At 44.6% G+C, this 19,839-nt stretch overlaps 1 protein-coding gene and 1 long non-coding RNA gene across 13 annotated transcripts in view; one reads left to right on the top strand and one right to left on the bottom strand.

Annotated features, from left to right (window-relative positions):
* FRMD4A (FERM domain containing 4A) overlaps nucleotides 1–19,839 on the top strand; it is a 750,010-nt gene that overhangs the window by 488,924 nt on the left and 241,247 nt on the right. The window contains exon 1 of one of the 12 annotated variants that reach the window (XM_019973079.2): nucleotides 7,404–7,655. The exons of 10 other annotated variants lie outside the window; for them this stretch is intronic. The gene's annotated coding sequence lies outside the window, so the exon portion shown is untranslated. Of the gene's footprint in view, nucleotides 1–7,403; nucleotides 7,656–8,267; nucleotides 8,427–19,839 lie in introns of those variants that run through there. One more of the 12 variants, XM_070802099.1, reaches the window with a different exon arrangement.
* On the bottom strand, nucleotides 1,143–8,568 carry LOC139186659 (uncharacterized). Its single transcript, XR_011570330.1, has 3 exons — nucleotides 8,386–8,568; nucleotides 7,227–7,315; nucleotides 1,143–1,368 (listed from the first exon to the last, which is right to left on the bottom strand). It is a non-coding gene; the product is annotated as an uncharacterized lncRNA (long non-coding RNA).

The raw sequence follows: 19,839 nt of genomic DNA, 5'->3' as shown, positions 1-19,839 counted from the left end.
TGTACAGGCATTGCCAATTTTTTTCCTTTTCCACCCATATATCTTTTTGAGTTCTAATCTTGCATATCCAATTCCCATCTCAGCAAACAGCCTAACCAACTTCCCGTTTGAATCAGAACCCTAGAAATCTGCTGCACTGAGCCCACTTTATTTATGACGTGAATTATAGCAAATTCTTAGCCATTATAACTCAGGGTAGATCTGATCTATATTTGATGGCAGAAAAAAAGTCATCATATCACAAGTCATCACTTAATGACAGTTTTCAGCCCCATCTCAACTCCAAGAAACTGAGTTACTTTCTCCCCTGGGGCACAGGGGCCTCTGTTCTCTTAAATCCTGGGCCCCTTCCCCCAACACTGGCTCATGGTTCCAATACATTCTTCTTGCTTGCTTGAGAGATTGATGATTGACATCACCTGCACAAAAGCCTTCTCTATTAGAAGTCTCAACTGAAAGAGAAATACTTGCTGAAAATTTTTTCCGTTCAGTTTCACAAATATTTCTCTTAATGCCCTTTCATAATGCGGTGATGGGCTCACAAATAAGTAACAAATACTAAGTTCCTGCTGATAGACACTGTGTTCGGAATAAGGGAAGTAATGCCTCCTAATTTAATACTTGGCCATTGGACAGTGAGTTGAGTGAGGGTCAATAATCTCAACTCTGAACTCAGACCACTTAAGTTTGATATTTGGTTGTTGCTTACTTGTCCTCTGTAGGATCTGAGGTGGGTTATAAACCATCTCTCTGCCTTATTCCTTTCCCTCCAAATGGGGTTAATAATAGCACTGACCCCCCAGGGTTGTTGAAAAGATTAAATGAGTTGTTGTATGTAAAATGCATAAGCAGTATCTGGCATTAAGTGCCAAGACTTAACTATTGTTAATACATATTTCAGAGCAAATAAACAGAAAGGGTTTGGTGAGAGAGTTAATCTATGTCCTTGAGTGTACTTCTGATGTACACCAATTTTATAATATGCTACTCACTGTGATACAGCTGCTCCCAGGGCTCCAAATGACATTAATTAGCTTGTGATGTTTTGATTGATTCTTGTCTGTGTTTCACAAAGACTTGCCCTGGGTTTTTGCTGCCCTGAGTTGAGGCAATCTAAATCAGGATTCCCAAACAGGAAAAAATAATAAGCAACAATTTCATGTAATGAGAACATAACAAGATTATCAAACATAGCTATTTTAAAATGGCATTGCTATTTTAAAAAAATAATGACATAAAACACAGCTATTAGATGATTTCTTCATCTACCCCAGGGACTGTGGACTTAAGTGCTTGCTGTCAGGCCAGGAGAGGAGATATAATTCTTTCTTTTTGATTGAAGTGGCTCAGAATTGGCCTTTAATTGACCTGGGATAAGAAGAAAAAAGGATTGGGTATAAAAATACAATCAGATTTACTTAAAGCCAGTCAAGGACTTTAACCTGCCCCCAAAGGGGTCTTGCTTTATCCTCAAAATCTGGTGAAAGTGTAGAAAGAAAACATGCCACTTTTGTTCTCCAGAAACATGAATGGAATGTAAAACAATGTCTATTTGGTACAGGTTAGGAACTAATATAACAGTACAAGTACCTCTTCCTAGATGCCTTCCAAGTGTGACTCAATGCATAACTTTTAAAAATTAAGTTTATTCATTTCTGTCTGTGCTGGGTCTTCATTGCGGTGAATAGGGCTTTTCATTGCCACGTGTGGCCTTTTTCTAGTTCTGACGAGTAGGAGCTACTCTCTAGTTGCGGGGTCCAGTCTTCTCATTTCAGTGGCTTCTCTTATTGCCGGGCACGGGTTCTAGAGGGTGCGGGCTTCAGTGGCCGTGGTGCACATGCTTAGTTGCTCTGCGGCAACTAAGTGATCCAACCAGTTAGCTGCTCTGCAGCAACCAGTGATTGAATCCATGTCCCCTACATTGGCAGGCAGATTCTTAACCAATGGACCGCCAGGGAAGTCCCTCAATCCACAATTAAAAGTGTATATCAAAGTAAGTGCATGGCTCTGCACTGAGATTGCCTGTATATGTCATGTGTATTAGTATGTAATGGTTAAGCTTGGAAGAAAAGAGCTCAGAGTCACAAAAGGATGACTCTGGGTTCAATTGTGAGGAACACAGTCCCTTCAGCTTGTTATTTCACCTTTTAAAACCCCAGGTTCCTCATCTGTAGAAGAGAGAGAAAAATAATTTCCACCTCATAGGACTCTTGTGATGATCAAATTAACGAATGTTTTGGAAAGTTCTTAGCATGGTGCCTGGCACAGGATGTATATACTCAAAATAATGTTAGCTATCAATTGTGGTCAGTTGTATGGTTTTGGAAATATTTGATACCTATTGAATCCATGGTCTTAATAAGGCTAGAGAGAGAAATGATTATTAGGCCGGTTTTTCAAAAATATTTATTAGTCTGTGCTGGGTCTTAGTTGTGGCACACAGGATCTTCGATTTTGTTGTGGCATGTGGAGTCTAGTTCCCTGACCAGTGATGGAAACCAGGCTTCCTGCACTGAGAGTGAGGGGTCTTAGCCATTGGACCACCAGGGAAGTCCCTATCAGGCCAGTTTTGTTTTTGTTGTTTTTTCATTTTAGCCATTTATTTATTTATTTTTTCACAGTCTAAATTTTATTTTATTTAACTTACAATGTTGTATTGGTTTTGCCATATATCAAAATGAATCTGTCACAGGTATACATGTGTTCCCCATCCTGAACCCTCCTCCCTCCTCCCTCCTCCCTCCCCAACCATCCCTCTGGGTCGTCCCAGTGCACCAGCCCCAAGCATCCAGTATCATGCATCGAACCTGGACTGGCAACTCGTTTCATATATGATTTTATACATATGTCAATGCCATTCTCCCAAATCATCCCACCCTCTCCCTCTCCCACAGAGTCCAAAAGACTATTCTATACATCAGTGTCTCTTTTGCTGTCTCGTATACAGGGTTATTGTTACCATCTTTCTAAATCCCATATATATGCGTTAGTATACTGTATTGGTGTTTTTCTTTCTGGCTTACTTCGCTCTGTATAATAGGCTCCAGTTTCATCCACCTCATTAGAACTGATTCAAATGTATTCTTTTTAATGGCTGAGTAATACTCCATTGTGTATATGTACCACAGCTTTCTTATCCATTCATCAGGCCAGTTTTAAAGGTGAAGAAACGGATACCAAAAAATTAAGAGACTTGTTCAAGGTCACACTGCACCTTCAGAGCACAATTCTAGGGCTGTTCCATGTTACAGGTTCCTACAGAAGGATTATGCAGCCCTGACTCAGATCCACCCCACGCTGGTGTGTGTCCTCTGCTGGGCAGATACACAAAGGAAAGAGTGGGGCCCATCGTTCTCCACCATCTGTGCTACTCTGGCTAAGATCCAAGCTGAGGCATCTTCTAACTGCTCCATGTATTTCCCTGAGCTTGTTAGGAAAGCTATGACTTCAGATCCCAGAGTTAAGAACCAGGTACTTTCTATTAGTGAAGAGTGTATAATTTTTGCTCTGCAACTTTGGGCATTAAAAAAAAAAAAGTCGTATTAGTTTACTCCTCTAAGCGCAATTAAATCTATGTCCTTTCTCACCAAGGTGGCAGGAATTACTCATTGTCTCCTCTCCCCCAACTCACATTCGACCTCATGACACAAAAAGGGTCTCTTGTCATTGGTCCAGCAGAGATGCCACTGAAATGCCCAAGGACCTGAGAACGAGGTCCATTTTATATTGTTGTTGTTCAGTCGCTCAGTCGTTTCCGACTCTGCAACCCCATGGACTGTAGCCCACAAGGCTCCTCTGTCCATGGGATTCTCCAGCAAGAATACTAGAATGGGTTGCCACGCCCTCCTCCAGGGTATCTTCCCAACCCAGGGATTGAACCCAGGTCTCCCACATGGTAGGTGGATTCTTTACCATCTGAGCCACCAGGGAAGCCCAAGAATACTGGGGTGTGTAGCCTATCCCTTCTCCAGGGGATCCTCCCAACCCAGGAATCGAACCGGGGTCTCTTGCATTGCAGGCGGGCTCTTTACCAGCTGAGCTACCAGGGAAGCCTCCATTTTATATTACTCTTATTGATTTGGTGTGTCAGGTCTTAGTTGCGGCACGTGTGATCTTCCTTGTGGTGTGTGGGCTCTCTAGTTGTGGCACGTGGGCTCTAGTAGCTGCAGCACGCCGGCTTAGTTTCCCAGTGGTATGTGCAATCTTAGTTCCCCAACCAGGGATCGAACCTGAGTCCCCTGCATTGGAAGGCAGATTCTTAACCACTTTACCACCAGGGAAGTCCCGTTGAGGTCCATTTTTAAAGCCAAAGATTCCATGCCTAAGATCCTGTGCTGTGCCTAAGACACACCTCCTAGAATTTGCTACCTTTACCAGTGTCCCCATGCTACCCTGGCAGATGAGCAGTGCCCTCTTGAGGCACTCTGCAGACATGCAGTAAGGGTCTTCCCATTTGCTGGTGGCAGCCCTTTCATCTTCCTGGTGTGCCATTGCCTTTCTCCACCCTTTTCTCCATCCCCCATTTGCAAGCTTCCGAGCACCTCTCCTCTACTGGAGACTTCACCTCCTTTCAACACAAAGCTCCCTAGCTCTGTATGAGAATCCTATGTTACCAGGTCTCAAAATCCTGCTTGCCCTCAGGAAGAACCAAAGGAAAGTATTTTTCCTTCCTTCTGAATCTTCCCCGGTACTGAAAGCAAAACACAAAGGCATATGTCCAGAAACTGGCCTTCCATGTTTCTTTTTTCAGTTTAATGCTTCAAAAAGCATCACATTCGAGCTTAAAATGGAAACATTCTCTATTCTTTCATCACAACCACAGGTTAGGGCTGGCCGACAGACCAACGCTTTGCCAAGGTCCTTTGATTCTTTATGTCTTTGCAAGAAACTGCCTGAATTGTCAGTGTTGGAATTGGCTTCTCTTCGGAAAACAAACCATTATAGAATTCAGACTGGCAAAGCTTGTCATCCATTAACTCCAAGGATCACCGCTGATGAAAGAGAGGATAGATTCCCTTCATATTTTCATTAACCTCCAGATAATTTACCTTAAAATTTTTATCTCATTAATCTAGTTTAACCATGGCCAATTTCTCTCAGTACTTAAGTTCTTCAAATGTAGTTTTTCCTTTTCTAAATTTTTATCCATTCTCAGTTTGGGGTCCAAACACAAAACACTTAGGGGGTAAAGACAGCCTGCATCAGGAACTAGCCCAGGCCTGGGGTCAGAGTGAGAATAAAACCCACAGAGGCCCTCACATGTACACACTAATATTGCCTGGTCCTGTTCTAAGGTTTTCACATATACTGATTCATTTAATCCTTACAACAACTCATTGAGGTTGGTAGTATTATGAGTCCCACTTCATAGCTGAGAAAACGGAGGCACAGAGAGGTTAAGACATTTTCCCAAGGTTGCACAGCTATCAGATATGAGAGGCAAGAGCCAAGTCTGGAAGTCTGACATCAGTCTGTGCCTTTAACATGCAGCCGTGAGTACCAACCTTAGTTAAGAAGGAAATAAACAGGCTGATGATACAAAGAGCAGATGGGGAGGTCAATTCCCAAGTGCTGATCAGGGAAGGCTATCTAGGAGGCAGCACTTGAGCTAAAACCTGAAGGATGGCAAGGAGCCAGCAATACAAAGAGTGAGGGGGCAGAGGTGAGCATTCTGGGCAGGAGAAACAAGACACGCAAAAGCCAAGAATAGGAAAGAGCCATTCACGAGCAGAAAAGTGGCCTGGGTGGCAAAACATAGCAAGGGACTTGGAGAATAATAACATGGGATGACGATGGGGTGGATGCTTCAGGAGCAGTGAGAAGCCCGGATGGTTGTAAGCAGAGATATGGCATGATCTGAGTCGCTTCTACAGTCCCTGGCTGCTGGGGGAACAACAGGGCGAGCAAGAACCAGGAACATAGGGGACCTGGAATCAGGTTATGGAATTCAAGCGGAGAGCGGTCTGGTAGCAACAGACAAGGATGCATGGATAAGGAAGGCTTGGTGCTCAGGACTTGTCAGGCCTCTGAAGAAGTGAAGACTTCATTCCTAAGAGCCAGGGAAACCTGGATGGGTTTAAGCAAAGAAGTCCTGTGATCAGATGTGGGTTTCAGCAGAATGACTCTGGGTGGTGTGGAGAATGTGTTTGAGAGACAAGACTGGGATCCAGTCAGGATGCTGCTAGAGACACAACGGTGATGGGTGATACTCACTGACCAAGGCCAGGGGCATGGGTTACTCATGCCACAAAGATTAACCACCCAGCACCAGGCACTGGAACAAGTGAGACAAGGGGCTGGTCTCAAGGAACTTTCCAGAGCTCTTTATGAGGACAGGCTTGGTGATATCTTGACAGTGAAGAATGAACGAAAAGAAGGAGAGGAAAGGTCCTTCTCTCCCTGAGGGGAGAGGAAGGATGCTGTTTTGTAAGATAGGGAACCTGGAAAGAGGCTTTGCTTGTGGGTCAACTTGAGTTCAGGACAAACTGAGAGTTCCAATGGCCACAGTGGAAAGGCAGGAGGTAGATGTAGATGGAACCCCAAGACTCTTCTAAGAATGCAAACTAACAGTTGGGAGAGAAATGTTACCTTTGAACATCTCCTTAATCACCACCCGCTAGGTGTTACAGTCTAAACAAATCAGCACCAGAAACAACCTGCTTCTAAAGAATAACATCCCCCCTAAGGGCTTCAGAACACAAGGAGATGGGTTTCAGTGGCAGCATGAGAACTGGGCTTTGCTTAAGAACAATCCCCAAGGACTTCAGAAGTACAGAAACATCCCTTTCAGCTTCCCATTACTCAGATTCAGACAATCAAGTCCTCCACCCAGGAGCATGGTGATCACCACAGCTTGAGATAAGATGGGTAGGCCTTATCATAGGTGTTAACTTTCCCTCCAACACTATCTGCACAGGCAGTTTACCTTCTGTTGATTGACAGACCTCAAGCTGTCAGATATGTTTCCCAGAGATCTTTAGAGAAGACACAAGCTGTGTCTGGTAAGATCAGTTGGAAGACAGGATGTGTGAGATTTCTTTTCATTATAACATAAAGTTTGTAAGTTTTCACTCCTGCCAGTGCCCTGGAAATAATGGTGCCAGTACACTAGAGTCCCCATCAAACCAGGGTGAAAGGGGAACCAGCCCCTCCCTTGAAGGATGGATAGGTGGATGGATGGATCCTGGGAATTCAAGGGAAGAGTGAGTTCTAGAGAAAGATTTTACCTCTGAGACAAGCTGGCTTTTCCACCTTCACTAAGCGGGTGCTCCTGTCTGCTTCTCCCTTTATTTCATCAACCGTGTTTTGACAATTCCTTTAGAAAAAAAGAAAAGAAAACGTGTCTAAGGCAAATTGAGCTCCTGAAGTAATAAACATTTAGACATACAATGTGAATTGAGTTATTGTTCTCGGTCGGGATAGTCTCCCAGTCTGTTTCTCTTTTTTTGAAGAGAGACCGTGTCAGGCCGTCTTCCTCCCCCGGGCTCTGAAGGGGAGTCTCCCCTCCGCAGTAATTGTTGCGAATTCTGACAATAGCCCACGACTAGGTTATCTCACAGGAACTTCCATTTCCAAAGAGTTGAGGGGAGATTAATGCAAGAAAACTGGACTAGATCGAGGGAGAAGAGCCGACCCTTCAGCCAAGTTTAACCAAGGTAGCCTTTTCCTGGGTCTCCCAGGTGGGAGGGGGCCTCTCGCGGTGGGTTTCGGTGAGATTTGCTGGGGACAGAGTCGGGGTCCTCGGGTCCGGAATCCCCGCTCTCCTCCGCACAGCCTCTGCTGTTCGGCGGCTGATTCAGGACCTAACTTTGTCCCGATCGCTTGCGAAGCAGAGAGGGAACCAGGGGCTCGGCCAGCTCGGCGGTACCGGGGACCTCCGGGCTGGGCTGGGGCCGGGCCCGGCCGGGCGCGTTCATTGTCTAGGTGCGGGCGGCGCTCCGGGGCCCTGCGGCGGGCGCGGAAGGCGGCGACGCGCTCCGCCGCGCGGGGACTCGCCGGAGCCAGCCTATCGCCCGGCCTCCCGCCGCCCCGAGCGCGCTCGCCGTGCCCGGGTCCGCCGCGCGGGGCCGCCCAGCATGCGGCGGGCTGGGCGCGGCGGCCCGGGGCTCGGCGCGCGGGCGAGGGGCGGGCCGGCGGTGGTGCGCCCTGGCGCGCGGCCAGGCTCGGCGTGAGCGGCGCGAGCGGGCGATGGGCTGACTGGGGACCCGCTGGGGCGGCGGGGCGGCGGCGGCGGCGGGGGCGGGGGCGCGCCGGGGCCGGCGGGGCGGCTGCGGGCGCCGCACGGCGGAGGCGGAGGCGCCGGGCGCGGATGCCGCCGGGTAGGCCCCGGGCCTGCGCACCCGGGGCGCATGGGACTCCCGTTTCGGTGGATCCGCCGCTGCAAACCTGAAGTTCCTCGGCTCCCCGGGAAGCGCCACGAATAAAAGGTAATGTGTCTTTGTTTCCCGTCCGCGATTGCGGGCAGGCGATAGATTCTGCAGCAGTTCTGGGTCCATGTCTGGCCGGTGAGAGGGGCATGACACTTGTGCTTTACTGAGGACATAGAGCACTTAATGCTGAAGATGTGACATTGTTCCAGTGCACACCCCACGTGCGGACAGACTCTGCTCCCTCCCCCCACACCCACTTTCTTGGGCACCTTGACCTCAGTCAGGCTGGATTAACCCAGGGAGAAAGGAAAGGACGTTGCTGCGGGCAGACCTGGGCGGGATATTTTTTAAAAACTCATTTGTCTGGAAGTGACAGGAATAGTCCTTCTTTCGGGGCAGGCGGCAGGCTGCAGATCAGGTCTGCTAAAATGGACTGCTCGTCACATTCCAAATGGCTGCAGCAAGTTCGATGCAGGGAGACAGCGGGAGGCGGGGAGGAGGGAAGCCCCTTCAGGACGGGGTCATTTAAAAATGACCAAAAGCCGTGCTTCTGTATTGCAAGCAGCTGCCCCAGCGTGGGTGCATAGTGCATTTAGGAAAGGTGAACCGGCCCTGTACTTTGAAAGCTGTGTGCAAGCTGCCCGTGTGTCATCAGGAACTCGGTGCTAACCTCGTTAGCAGAGTAACTGCTCAGTAGATTCGAGAGAATTTCCAAGGGATGGCTATTCTAATAATAGGTTTGGCGGTGGCTTCCTAATAGACACACTCCTTCTGAATGATGCGGCCATGCCCGTCCCCCGGAAACTCTGCTTGCTGCGAAAAGGCTATCCAATGCCAATAAAGGACTCCCTGACCCCACCGTGAAAGGAGGAGGTTCTTTCTCCCCTATGAATGGAACATCCCAATAGAGGTTGCTACCGCAGTTGTGGCTTCACTCAGTGTGAATCCTCCCAGCATCTGTGAAAGGGATTCTCAGAACACCTAAGCCAAGCACCAGTTTCTAAATGTGAGCTGTTCAGGGCGGATGGCTTATATTAAGTGTTGGCAAAGACTCAGCTGTATTTAGGCCCCTGGTCAGGCTGACTTGATTTTTATTTACCTGAGTGAGTTTTGAACAGCTATTCACATCCCCCTGACACCTCAGCATCTGCAAGTCTGTGGGTTTTTTCTGAAAGCATGGCTGTGATGTTCTGGAGAGCACAAGTCCAAGAAAGAGCCAGGGGCAGGCTTCTGGCTTCATTCATGGAAGCCACCGCTGACCCTGGGGGCACTGTCTCAGGAGTTGGATGCAGAAATCTGTTACTTATACTAGGTAGAACTTAGCTCCATGTGCCATCTCTTGAATGTGCCACAAAGTGGGGAGTTGGGGAAGACAAACATTTCATTGTTTCTGGTTTTTAAATTGCTTCAAGTTCATTCATATCATTTGGCCCCTTTTGGAGTCTGACTTGGACAAGGTGGGAAGACCAAAAACAAACAGTTCAATCAGTAGACATCTGACTTTGGTTCTTCAAGTGTTCATCTCTTGGAACCAGAGGGCCGGAGGATGAGCCTCTTCTGTTGGCTGAGGGATCCTTTCTGCTGTGAATGAAATCTGGGTGTTTTAAGGAACACCAGGAATGGGGGTCTTGCTGCAAATAGATTTGAATCTCTTTGGTCCGGAAAGGTTGTATGTGCCTGTTAGTCGCCCAATTGTGTCCGACTCTGCGACCAAATGGACTAGCCCACCAGGCTCCTCTGTCAATGGAGTTAAATAGCTGTAATTACTTTATGGGAAGCAATATTTGGACTTGCTTTGAAATCAACACTATTGTCCTGTTAGTGAATATAATGTTGCCTCCAAATAACTTGGAAAAAAGTGATGCTGGATGTGTTGTGGAAGTAACCTTTAGAATAACAACATTAAACTCTTCTTGTGTCGAAAGGGAACAATGTTGGTTGAAATGAGGATCAGAAAATCCCTCCATCCACTTAAAATTGTTTTATTGAAATACAGGTGATTTGCAATCTTATTAGTTTCAGGTATACAGAAAAGTAATTCAAATATGTGTATACACACACACTCACATATTCTTTTTTAGCTTCTTTTCCGTAATATGTTATTACAAGATATTGAATATAGTTCCTGGTGCTGTATAGTAGATAACCTAATAGGTTATCAATTTTAAATGTAGTAGTATGTATATGTTAACCCCAAATTCCTAATTTATTCCTTCCCTGCCTTTCCCCTTTGGTAACCATGTTTGTTTTCTGTTTGCGAGTCTGTTTCTCTTTTGTAAATGAATTCATTTGTACCGTTTTCTTTTTTCAGATTCTGCATATAAGTGATATCATATATTGTGTTTATCTTATTTCACTTAGTATGATAATCTCTGGGTCCATCCATGTTGCTACAAATAGCATTATTTCATCCTTTTTAATAGCTGAGTATTATTCCATTATATATGTGTGTGTGTGTACCACATCTTCTTTATCTTTTCATCTGTCAGTGGACATTTATGTAGCTTCCATGTCTTGGCTATTGTAAACAGTGCTGCTATGAACACTGGGGTGCATGTATCCTTTTGAGCCACATTTTTCTCCAGATACCTACCCAGGAGTGGGATTGCAGGATCATATGGTAGCTCTGTTTTTAGTTTTTTAAGGAACCTCTATACTGTTTTCTATGGTGGCTGTACTGATTTACATTCCCAACAACAGTGTAGGGTAGGAAGAGGGTTCCCTTTTCTCCACACCCTCTCCGGCATTTGTTGTCTGTGGACTCTTTAACAATGGCAATTCTGACCAGAATGAGGTAATGCCTCATTGTAGTTTTGATCTGCATTTCTGTAATAATTGGCAGTGTTGAACATCTTTTCATGTGCCTGTTGGCCATCTGTATGTCTTCTTTGGAGAAATGTCTATTTAGATCTTGTGCACATTTTAAAATTTCTCCACCTACTTTTATTCTGACCAAGTGTGATCTGCCACTGCTGTTGCTAGTATTCTTTCTGGCACTTGAACTAATTTTATTAATAAGACTTGTTATTTATGGCATAGTGCTGCTTTGTTATTTGTAGACATCGTTGCCAAGTCCCCTGACAGCCTGGCAGGTGGCAAGTACCATTAGCATTATCTTGTTGTGGGGGGAACCGAAACCTCTTGAGGTTCAGTGAGTTGCTGATTTCATAATCCTTGAGAACTGCCTCCCAGATGTGGATGTGCTCAGCTTTATTGCAATGTCCAGGTTATAGTCTGAGGTCAAAAGATAAACCAAGAATGAGTCTGAGGGACTTCCCTGGCAGTCCAGTGGTTAAGACTTCAAGCTTCCACTGCAGGGAACGTGGGTTCAACCCCTGGTCAGGGAACTAAGACCCCACATGTCACACAGTATGGCAACAAACAAACAAACAAAAGAATGCATCCTTGTATGGGTCCTGGAACTTGGGGAAAGGCTCTGTGGACTAGTGGGGATGCCAGAGTTATAAAGGAAAGGGCTCCTGAGTTAGGCTCGATGGATTGATGCGTGAGTGTGATCCATCTGTAATGGGAGAGGCAGTGATGAGATGAAAGGTCCAGGAAATAGTGTATTGAGGGGGACCTGTCAGGGTACCTTGGTCATTTAGTAAACGTGGGGTTGGACGTGACTGCCTCCAGAGGAGATCGTTATCAACTTTACTGCATAAATACATCATTTGTGCTCATGTTATTAATGTTAGCATGTGTGTCTTAAGTAAAAGACTTCCAGTTCTATTCATATGTCATATATTCACCGGTTATAAGAGTTGCGTGTAGCCTGACACACCAAATGACTGAAATATGATCAGGCACATTCAAAGCTCAAGTTTTGTTCTAAGAAATTTTTGTGTGTGTCAATACTTCTTTAAAAAGAAAAAAAAAAAGGAAACAGTGTAACTTCTGGAGAATTTCCATTTAAACTAGGGGAAATGAGAAAGACATGCTAACAGTTAAATAGGTTGTGAAGTTAGTTTAAACCACATTCTACACAGTATCAGAATATGCAAGACTAGATTCACCAATGGCTTTCATCCATGTGTTTTATTTCTTAAGACTTGTCTCATATCTTTAAAAAATATTTTTGATTTTTATTTGTAAGATTATTATTGTTTTTTAAATAATTTTATTTATTTATGTATTTTTGGCTGTGCTGGGTCCTTGTTTCTTTGTGCAGGCTTTCTCTAGTTGTGACAAGCAGGGGCTACTCATTGCAGTGGCTTCTCTTGTTTCAGAGCACAGGCTCTAGAGCACAGACTCAATAGTTGTGGGACATGGGTTTAGTTGCCCTGCGGCACGTGGGATCGTCCCAGACCAGGGAGTGAACCTATGTCATATGCACCCGCAGGTGGATTCTTAACCACTGGACTTCCAGGTTATATTTTTGAGTATCAGCTGATATGTCAGTAAGTTTTGTGGCAGGAATTCTCTATTTGAATGTATTCATTGTAAAAAATTCCAGCGTCTCTATTAGAAAGGATCTCTGAGACCTCAGTGGGAGAGAAGCCATGGGCAAAGATCTTTTATCTAAATTTTAAAAACAGCATTCTTCTTGAGCTAAAGATGCAAAACAGGGACTGCCTTATAGGTTGAGCATGTACTCGTAACCGCCCCAGGACACTGGTGAACCTTTCTATCTTGCCCATTTCTGATTCCTTGCCATCTATTGCTCTCTAAATAGGCAATTAAAGTAACAAAAGTAAACATTGGCTGTCTCCTAAAAGATAGGAGTTGATGTGAGAAAAGGAAGAGACAGGATCATTCCATCAGTTACATAGGATGCATAGGTGCTTGAACGTTTCCTACAATAAGCAAAAATCAAAGACATAAAGAATCTGGGGAAAGTGGCCACTAAAAGTTGAACCTGCTGGAGAAGGGTGAAATTTGAGTATTTTACCTTGTTCTGTTCATTCTAGCCGTAGTCAGACTGAAGTGTATTGGCACTGTTGTCCATTTTTGTTTTTGGTTTTCCCAGGACATTTAACCTCCAGAGCTGGCACAACAGCTTTTGAAGCTCTGGGCTCCAGCGTCACCATTGCACACAAAGCCTGTTGGTATTGCTACTCTCTTTTGCAAGTTTTCTGAATCAGCATAAATCCAGCTTATCAGAAGTTCTCCCCACAGCACATTCCTTTTGGTTCCCTAAATCCATCAGCTGCTACCCTTTCCCCTGCCCTGTGGGATCAGCATCTCTTTCTCTTATAAGGAATAATTTAGACACACCCTTTTATTCTTATAAGGAATAATTTAGACACTTTTGAGGCTACCAGCTCCACCACTAGCACCATTATCCAAAAAACATCCAGCATTATGCCTCTCTTACTTCCTCAGATCATCAGAGCTACTGCTACTGTTTAGTGAGTTGCATTAATGCTTATTTTGGGTGCTGTTTGCTGTTGAGTGAGTGTGTGGAAAGGAGATGTTCAGTTCTTAATTGTATCAGTGGAAATTAGGTATTTTCCTCCAAAAGAGAAATACTTTTATCTTTAAAGATGGAAATTACTGCTAAGAATAAAGGCTGTGCTTGTTGGAAGGGATCTAAGGGGTCTGGTTCAGTTCAGTGACCTTATGACTATCAAACGATCAAGAGAAAATGAGCTGGTAGGTTCTGTTTGAACTGAATGGGTAGCTTCTCTGTAGATGTTCGAGCATCGCTAACTCCAGGTCATAGATGGAGCGGATAGGATCCAACTTGTTAGGGAGGCTAATCTCCATCATATGTGGTGGTTGCTGGTTTTGTGTTTTAAAATTGAAGCTCTGGCCATTCCTTGATACAGTACAAGAAGACGTGAGCTGTGTGTGATCACGAACAGTTGTATGTGCACAGCCTTCTCCTCAAATTCTCACTACATTCATGCGTGCTATCTTATTAGTGATTATTTGCCAATCCATAATTGTTGCATACTTTCTGTTCACTGAAGGCTCCCTAAATTTACTGTCTGCTCATGACAGGCACTCAGTAGATCCTATTTGAATAAGAAAATCACAGAGTGACTCTTCATACCAATCCCAACACTAATGTATTTCAGCATCTTCAGAAACCTGGAAAGCCCAGTGAGCTAAAGAAAACTGGAACCTCTTAGGTTGTCCCGTATCTAACTTTTTTTAAAAGAAGTCTGTTCTGTGGTGTGGCCCCTTGTTCCCATTTAGCAATACCTTGCCCTTTTGGTACTCATGCAGAATACCAAAATTTTTGACAGTAATTTTCACTTCGAATTAACCAAAGGCTGTCATCTCAGTCGTGGACACCAACTCCATCATTTCCATCAGAATTAGCCCATTCTTCTGGTGATGAGGGCTTCTTTGCAAGGCTTTTTGCCTTTCTTTGTCCTTTCGATATGAGGAATGCATGAAAAAAACAGTGTGTAATGGGTCTTAGATTGATAATGCATGACAGCAAATGGAAATAATAATCGGAGAGTTGCCAGGCTGTGCCATTCATAACCATAAAATGCACAATTATGCCCTCCCCACATGCCTGTGAAGAAGTATGTAAATGTGACAAACCCAAACTGGGAAATCCTAATAGTGTGGAGCCATCTGGATCTAGGCAACACACCTGCAAACAGTGGGTAGTGCGGTGCAGGCTTACCAATTTCTCTGCTCCCTTTGGCTACCCCGCTAGAGATCCTGGATACTTATTTCTCTGTTGCTCAGAGAGAGAGCAGAGAAGAGGGGAGGGTGATGAGGACAAGAACCAGATTGGAGCCGCACACAATGCAGGGCAGTGTTCTGCCTTCTCAATCCCCTTTTATTGGGATGGTTGAGTGTTTTGTAACAGAGTAGCTACAGAGTGTCCAGTAGTACAGATGTAGCCTGCAGGTCTTGGCAGGAGAGCAGAGACCTCAACGGAGCAAAGCAGCAGAGAGCTGCAGTCACACTAAATGTTGAGCTCAAAGTGTGGACCACGCACATATGAGATTTGGGGATTCTCCATTGAGTCGGACATCTCAGATGGAGCTTGAGGAAAGAAAGGGAGCATATAGGTCATTTTTACAAATTAGGAGATGCTCACAGAGGTTCAGGGACCTTGCTTGCTGAGGTCTCAGTTGCAGGGCCAAGACTAGAGTCCCTACTACCTGACAGTGTGTTTTGGCAAAGAAGGAGTGGCACTGTGGAGTCATCTCACCTCACCGTGGCTTGGATTTCTAGCTCTGCCCCTTCCTGGCTGTGAGGACTTGGGTGAAATACTATATCTCTTTGAGGCCCAGTTTTCTTAATTATCAGAAAAGTTATATTCAGTGGAGCCAATGAGATAATATCTGTGAAGTACCCAGCACAAAATAATAAGGAACTTTTCTAGAATCAGAAATTATATTCTTGCATTCTCCCCTCTTCAAAGTAGTCCCATGGGGTAGTCCCACGGGGACTACTGTGGTGGTCGAGGGGTTAAGAATGCACCTTGTAATTCAGAGGATGCAGGTTCAATCCCTGGTTTGAGGAACTAAGATCGCACATGTCATGGAGCAGTGTAGCCCACAGGCTGCAATGAAGGATCTGAAAATGATGTGCCGAAACTAAGACCCAGCGCAGCCAAATAATTCTTTTTTTAAAAAAAAAGAACACATGGAGTGTAAAAAGGCCACTGGTCAAGGAAGTGGGCCATGTATACCATTCCATTGTACTATGGAAGCAAAAGGGGACTCCTCACCCACTTTCCTGGAATGAATTTTATAAAGAGAAAAAAACCTTGTTCACTCTGATATTCCATAAAAGTCACCCATCCTTCCAGAAAGGATTCTGCAGGTAAAGACATCACTGGAATGACCCTTACCTCGTTGGAACAGAGCAGGCTTAACAGAGAAGGGGGCAGTATCCTGCAGCATTGCAGCAAGTCTCCAGCGAATCCAGGAGCACTCATCCGGTGAGGGTTGGTTGAGGGAGGGGAAGAGAGAGAAGAAATATGATTTCACCTTTGCACTAATGGATTCTGTCACCCTACCTTTCTGAAATTCTTCAGTTTTCAGGACTGATCACAAAGCTCTTAAGGCTTTTATCTTGGAAAAAATTCTCCAATAGAAATAAGGCTATGTCAGTCATTGGTTATATCATTTTTTTTAATTGAAGTATAATCAATTTAAAGTATTATGTTAGTTTCAAGTGTACAGCAGAGTGATTCAGTTATATATGTGCTTTTTCAGATGATTTTCCAATATAGGTTATTACAAGATATTGAATATTACTCTCTTTTTTATACAGTAAATTCTTATTGCTTATCTACTTAACGTATAGTAGTTTGCATCTGTAAATTACATACTCCTCATTTGTCCCTCCCCCTCCTTTTCCCCTTTGGTAACCATAAGTTTGTTTTCTATGTCTGTTTCAGTTTCGTAAATAGATTTACTTGTATTATTTTTTAGATTGTACATATAAGTGACGGCATATAGTATTTGTCTCTCTCCGTCTCACTTCTTTGGTTTAGTATGATAATCTCTAGGTCTATCCATGTTTCATTCTTTTTTTATAGCTGAGTATTACTCCACTGTATGTATGTACCACATCTTCTTTATTCACTCATCTCTCAATGGACACTGAAATTGCTTCCATGTTTTGGCTGTTGTAAACAGTGCTGCTATGAACGTAGGAGTGTATATATCTCTTTGAATTAGAGTTTTCTCCAGATATATGCCCAGGAGTGGGATTGCTGAATCATATAGCCACTCTATTTTTAGTTTTTTGAGGAACCTTCGTACTGTTTTCCACAGTGGCTGCACCAGTTCACATTCCCACCAGCAGTGTAGAAGGAGTCCCTTTTCTTCACACCCTCTCTAGCATTTGTCACTTGCAGACTTTTGGTTGATGTTCATTCTAACCGGTGTGAAGTGGTACCTCGTTATGGTTTTGATTTGCATTTCTCTAATAATTAGCAATGTGGAGCATCTTTTCATGAGCCTGTTCATGTCATCTGTTTCTTAACAGCAAAGAAAACAATCCAATCACTATATAAAAGTTTTCCATTCATGGTCATCAACTAGAAAGGTTTTCAACTCCAATTTTCTTGTTTATATTTCACCCAACTACTTTATGCAGCAAGTGAATGGCAGAAATAAGCCTAGAACTTGAGTGTACCAGATGCTCATGTGAGTTTTTTAATTGAACCCACCATCTGACCACTCTGAAAATACTGCGAGAGTTTCCTCATTGTAGAAGTCAACAGGCCAATTTGCAGAATATTCATCAGAAATTACTTAAGCACCTAATAACCTTTGAAATGGTAAATAAAATAAATTAGAATGAGAGGTTGTCCGTCTTCTGGAGACAGATTAAACAAGCACACACACAGGCAACAGAATAAAAGCATTAAACAAGGAAAGTATTTATAGACCATAATAGCCACATCCAGAACAAGGGTATATTTTGGTGGATCTTCAGGGACAGCTTATGGGCTCCGTTTGCCTAGACAGGGTGGAGTGTGTCTGTCATTTTATGGAGAAATTATAAACTGCCATTTGTTCGTGGTTCCGTCTTTCTTTTCTTGTGGAAAATGTGGTTTCTCTAGCCCACTGCAGTTGAGTTTCTCTGCCCTCCTGTTCCTAAGGTTCTGACTTTATCCATGGAGATTTTGTGCCCTTGAGATACAGAAGTCTATAACGTCCAACTTGGAAAGATACTCAAATATATCATGATCATATTATCCAGTATTCCAAAGAATAACATCCCAAACCACAGTCCTTTGGGTTTTTTAATGGCAGAGTTCTTTTTTGTCTTGCCAGTAGGCCTGATCATATGCCTAAAGAACGAACAAAACCCAACTGAAAAAATCCAGAAGCTGTTACGTTTCTTACTGTGGCTTTGGGTTTTCTGGTGGAAATAGAGAAAAGTTAATTTGTGAGCATCCTTGTTTCTTGTTTGTGGAAAGGTGGGAGCGGGGAAGCTCGAGTTACCATCACTTCCCTGTGGCCCAGAAGGTGAGGCCAATAATACCTCAGCATCTGCCCACCCCTCCCCATCAGACCCTGCCTGGTAAGACTGCCTTTCAGACTGGCTTTGAAACTCCAGAGACTCTGTCTGACTAATTACCAACGTTTGGGAAATACAGTTCCCCAGAGGAACCTCTCTCCTCTAGTAGTCCAGAGTTAGCCAACACTTTGCTGCACTTCCTTTTGTTCTTACTAGTTCCACCTGGTTTTTTGATTACCCCGTTCCTCTTCCTCCTAAGGCTTAAAACTCATTGTCCTGTGATAAATGACTCACCACACCTGCCTGCTGCTGCTGCTAAGTCGCTTTAGTCATGTCGGACTCTGTGCGACCCCATAGACGGCAGCCCACCAGGCTCCCCCGTCCCTGGGATTCTCCAGGCAAGAACACTGGAGTGGGTTGCCATTTCCTTCTCCAGTGCATGAAAGTGAAAAGTGAAAGTGAAGTCGCTCAGTCATGTCCGACTCTTTGCGACCCCATGGACTGCAGCCCACCAGGCCCCTCCGTCCATGGGATTTTCCAGGCAAGAGTACTGGAGTGGGGTGCCATTGCTTTCTCCAACCACGCCTGCCTAACTCTTCCTTTTTGCTACGTTACTAGCATCAAGCTCTCCTGGCCTTTTACCATCAATTTCTCCAATGCCTCATCCATATGTTTTCTTCCCAAGTTCTTTTGGGTTGAGGTACCTACTGCCATTGCCATGATGGTTCAAGGCCTCCTCTTTCCTTCCTGAGTTATTGTAAAATCTTTACAACTTGTCCCTTTACCATCTTCCTACCACACACACACACACACACACACACGCATACAAACATCTCTCTACCTCTCCTTGCCCTCTCCACTTCATTCTCTATAGGCCACAGCCCTTAACATGGAATAAAAGGCCCCACCACAACCGGGAAGCTTCTTTTTATTTATTTATGTATGTAAGTATGTGTTTGTTTTTGGCTGCACTAGGTCTTTGTTGCTATGAGAGGGCTTTCTCTAGCTGGGGTGAGCAGGGGCTCCTCTCTAGTTGCAGCGCATGGGTTTCTCTTTGTGGGGGCTTCTCTTGTTGCAGAGCACAGGCTCCAGGGCGTACAGGCTTCAGTAGCTGTGGTACACAGGCTTACCTGCCCCGAGGCATGTAGAATATTCCTGGACCAGGGATCAAACCCGTGCCCCCTGCTTTGGGAAGCAGACTCCCAACCACTGGATCACAGCAGGGAAGTCCAGCTTCTTATTTCTTAAACTTCTTCACTCCCCTTATCCTTCATACACTTAGTCTGTTCAGGAAACCGTAACAAGATACTCAGTGGCTTATAAATAACCCACGTTTATTTCTGACTGTTCTGGAGACTGGGGAGTCCAGGTAAAGCAGATTTGGTGTCTTGTGAGGGCCACTTCCTGGTTCATGGATGGCGCCTTCTGTGTTCCCCACACTGTTGTCCGGGGCAAGAGATCTCTCTGGACCCCCTTTTTCTATGGACACTAATCCCATTCCTGCTGGCTCCATTCTCATGACCTCATCACCTCCAAACACCCCACCTCCTGATACCATCACATGAGGGGTAAGGGT

This window comes from Bos indicus, chromosome 13 (genome assembly GCF_029378745.1).
Source record: "Bos indicus isolate NIAB-ARS_2022 breed Sahiwal x Tharparkar chromosome 13, NIAB-ARS_B.indTharparkar_mat_pri_1.0, whole genome shotgun sequence".
Lineage (NCBI taxonomy): Eukaryota > Metazoa > Chordata > Mammalia > Artiodactyla > Bovidae > Bos > Bos indicus.
Note: the sequence above shows the minus strand (reverse complement) of the source record. Positions and strands in the feature narration are given on the sequence as shown.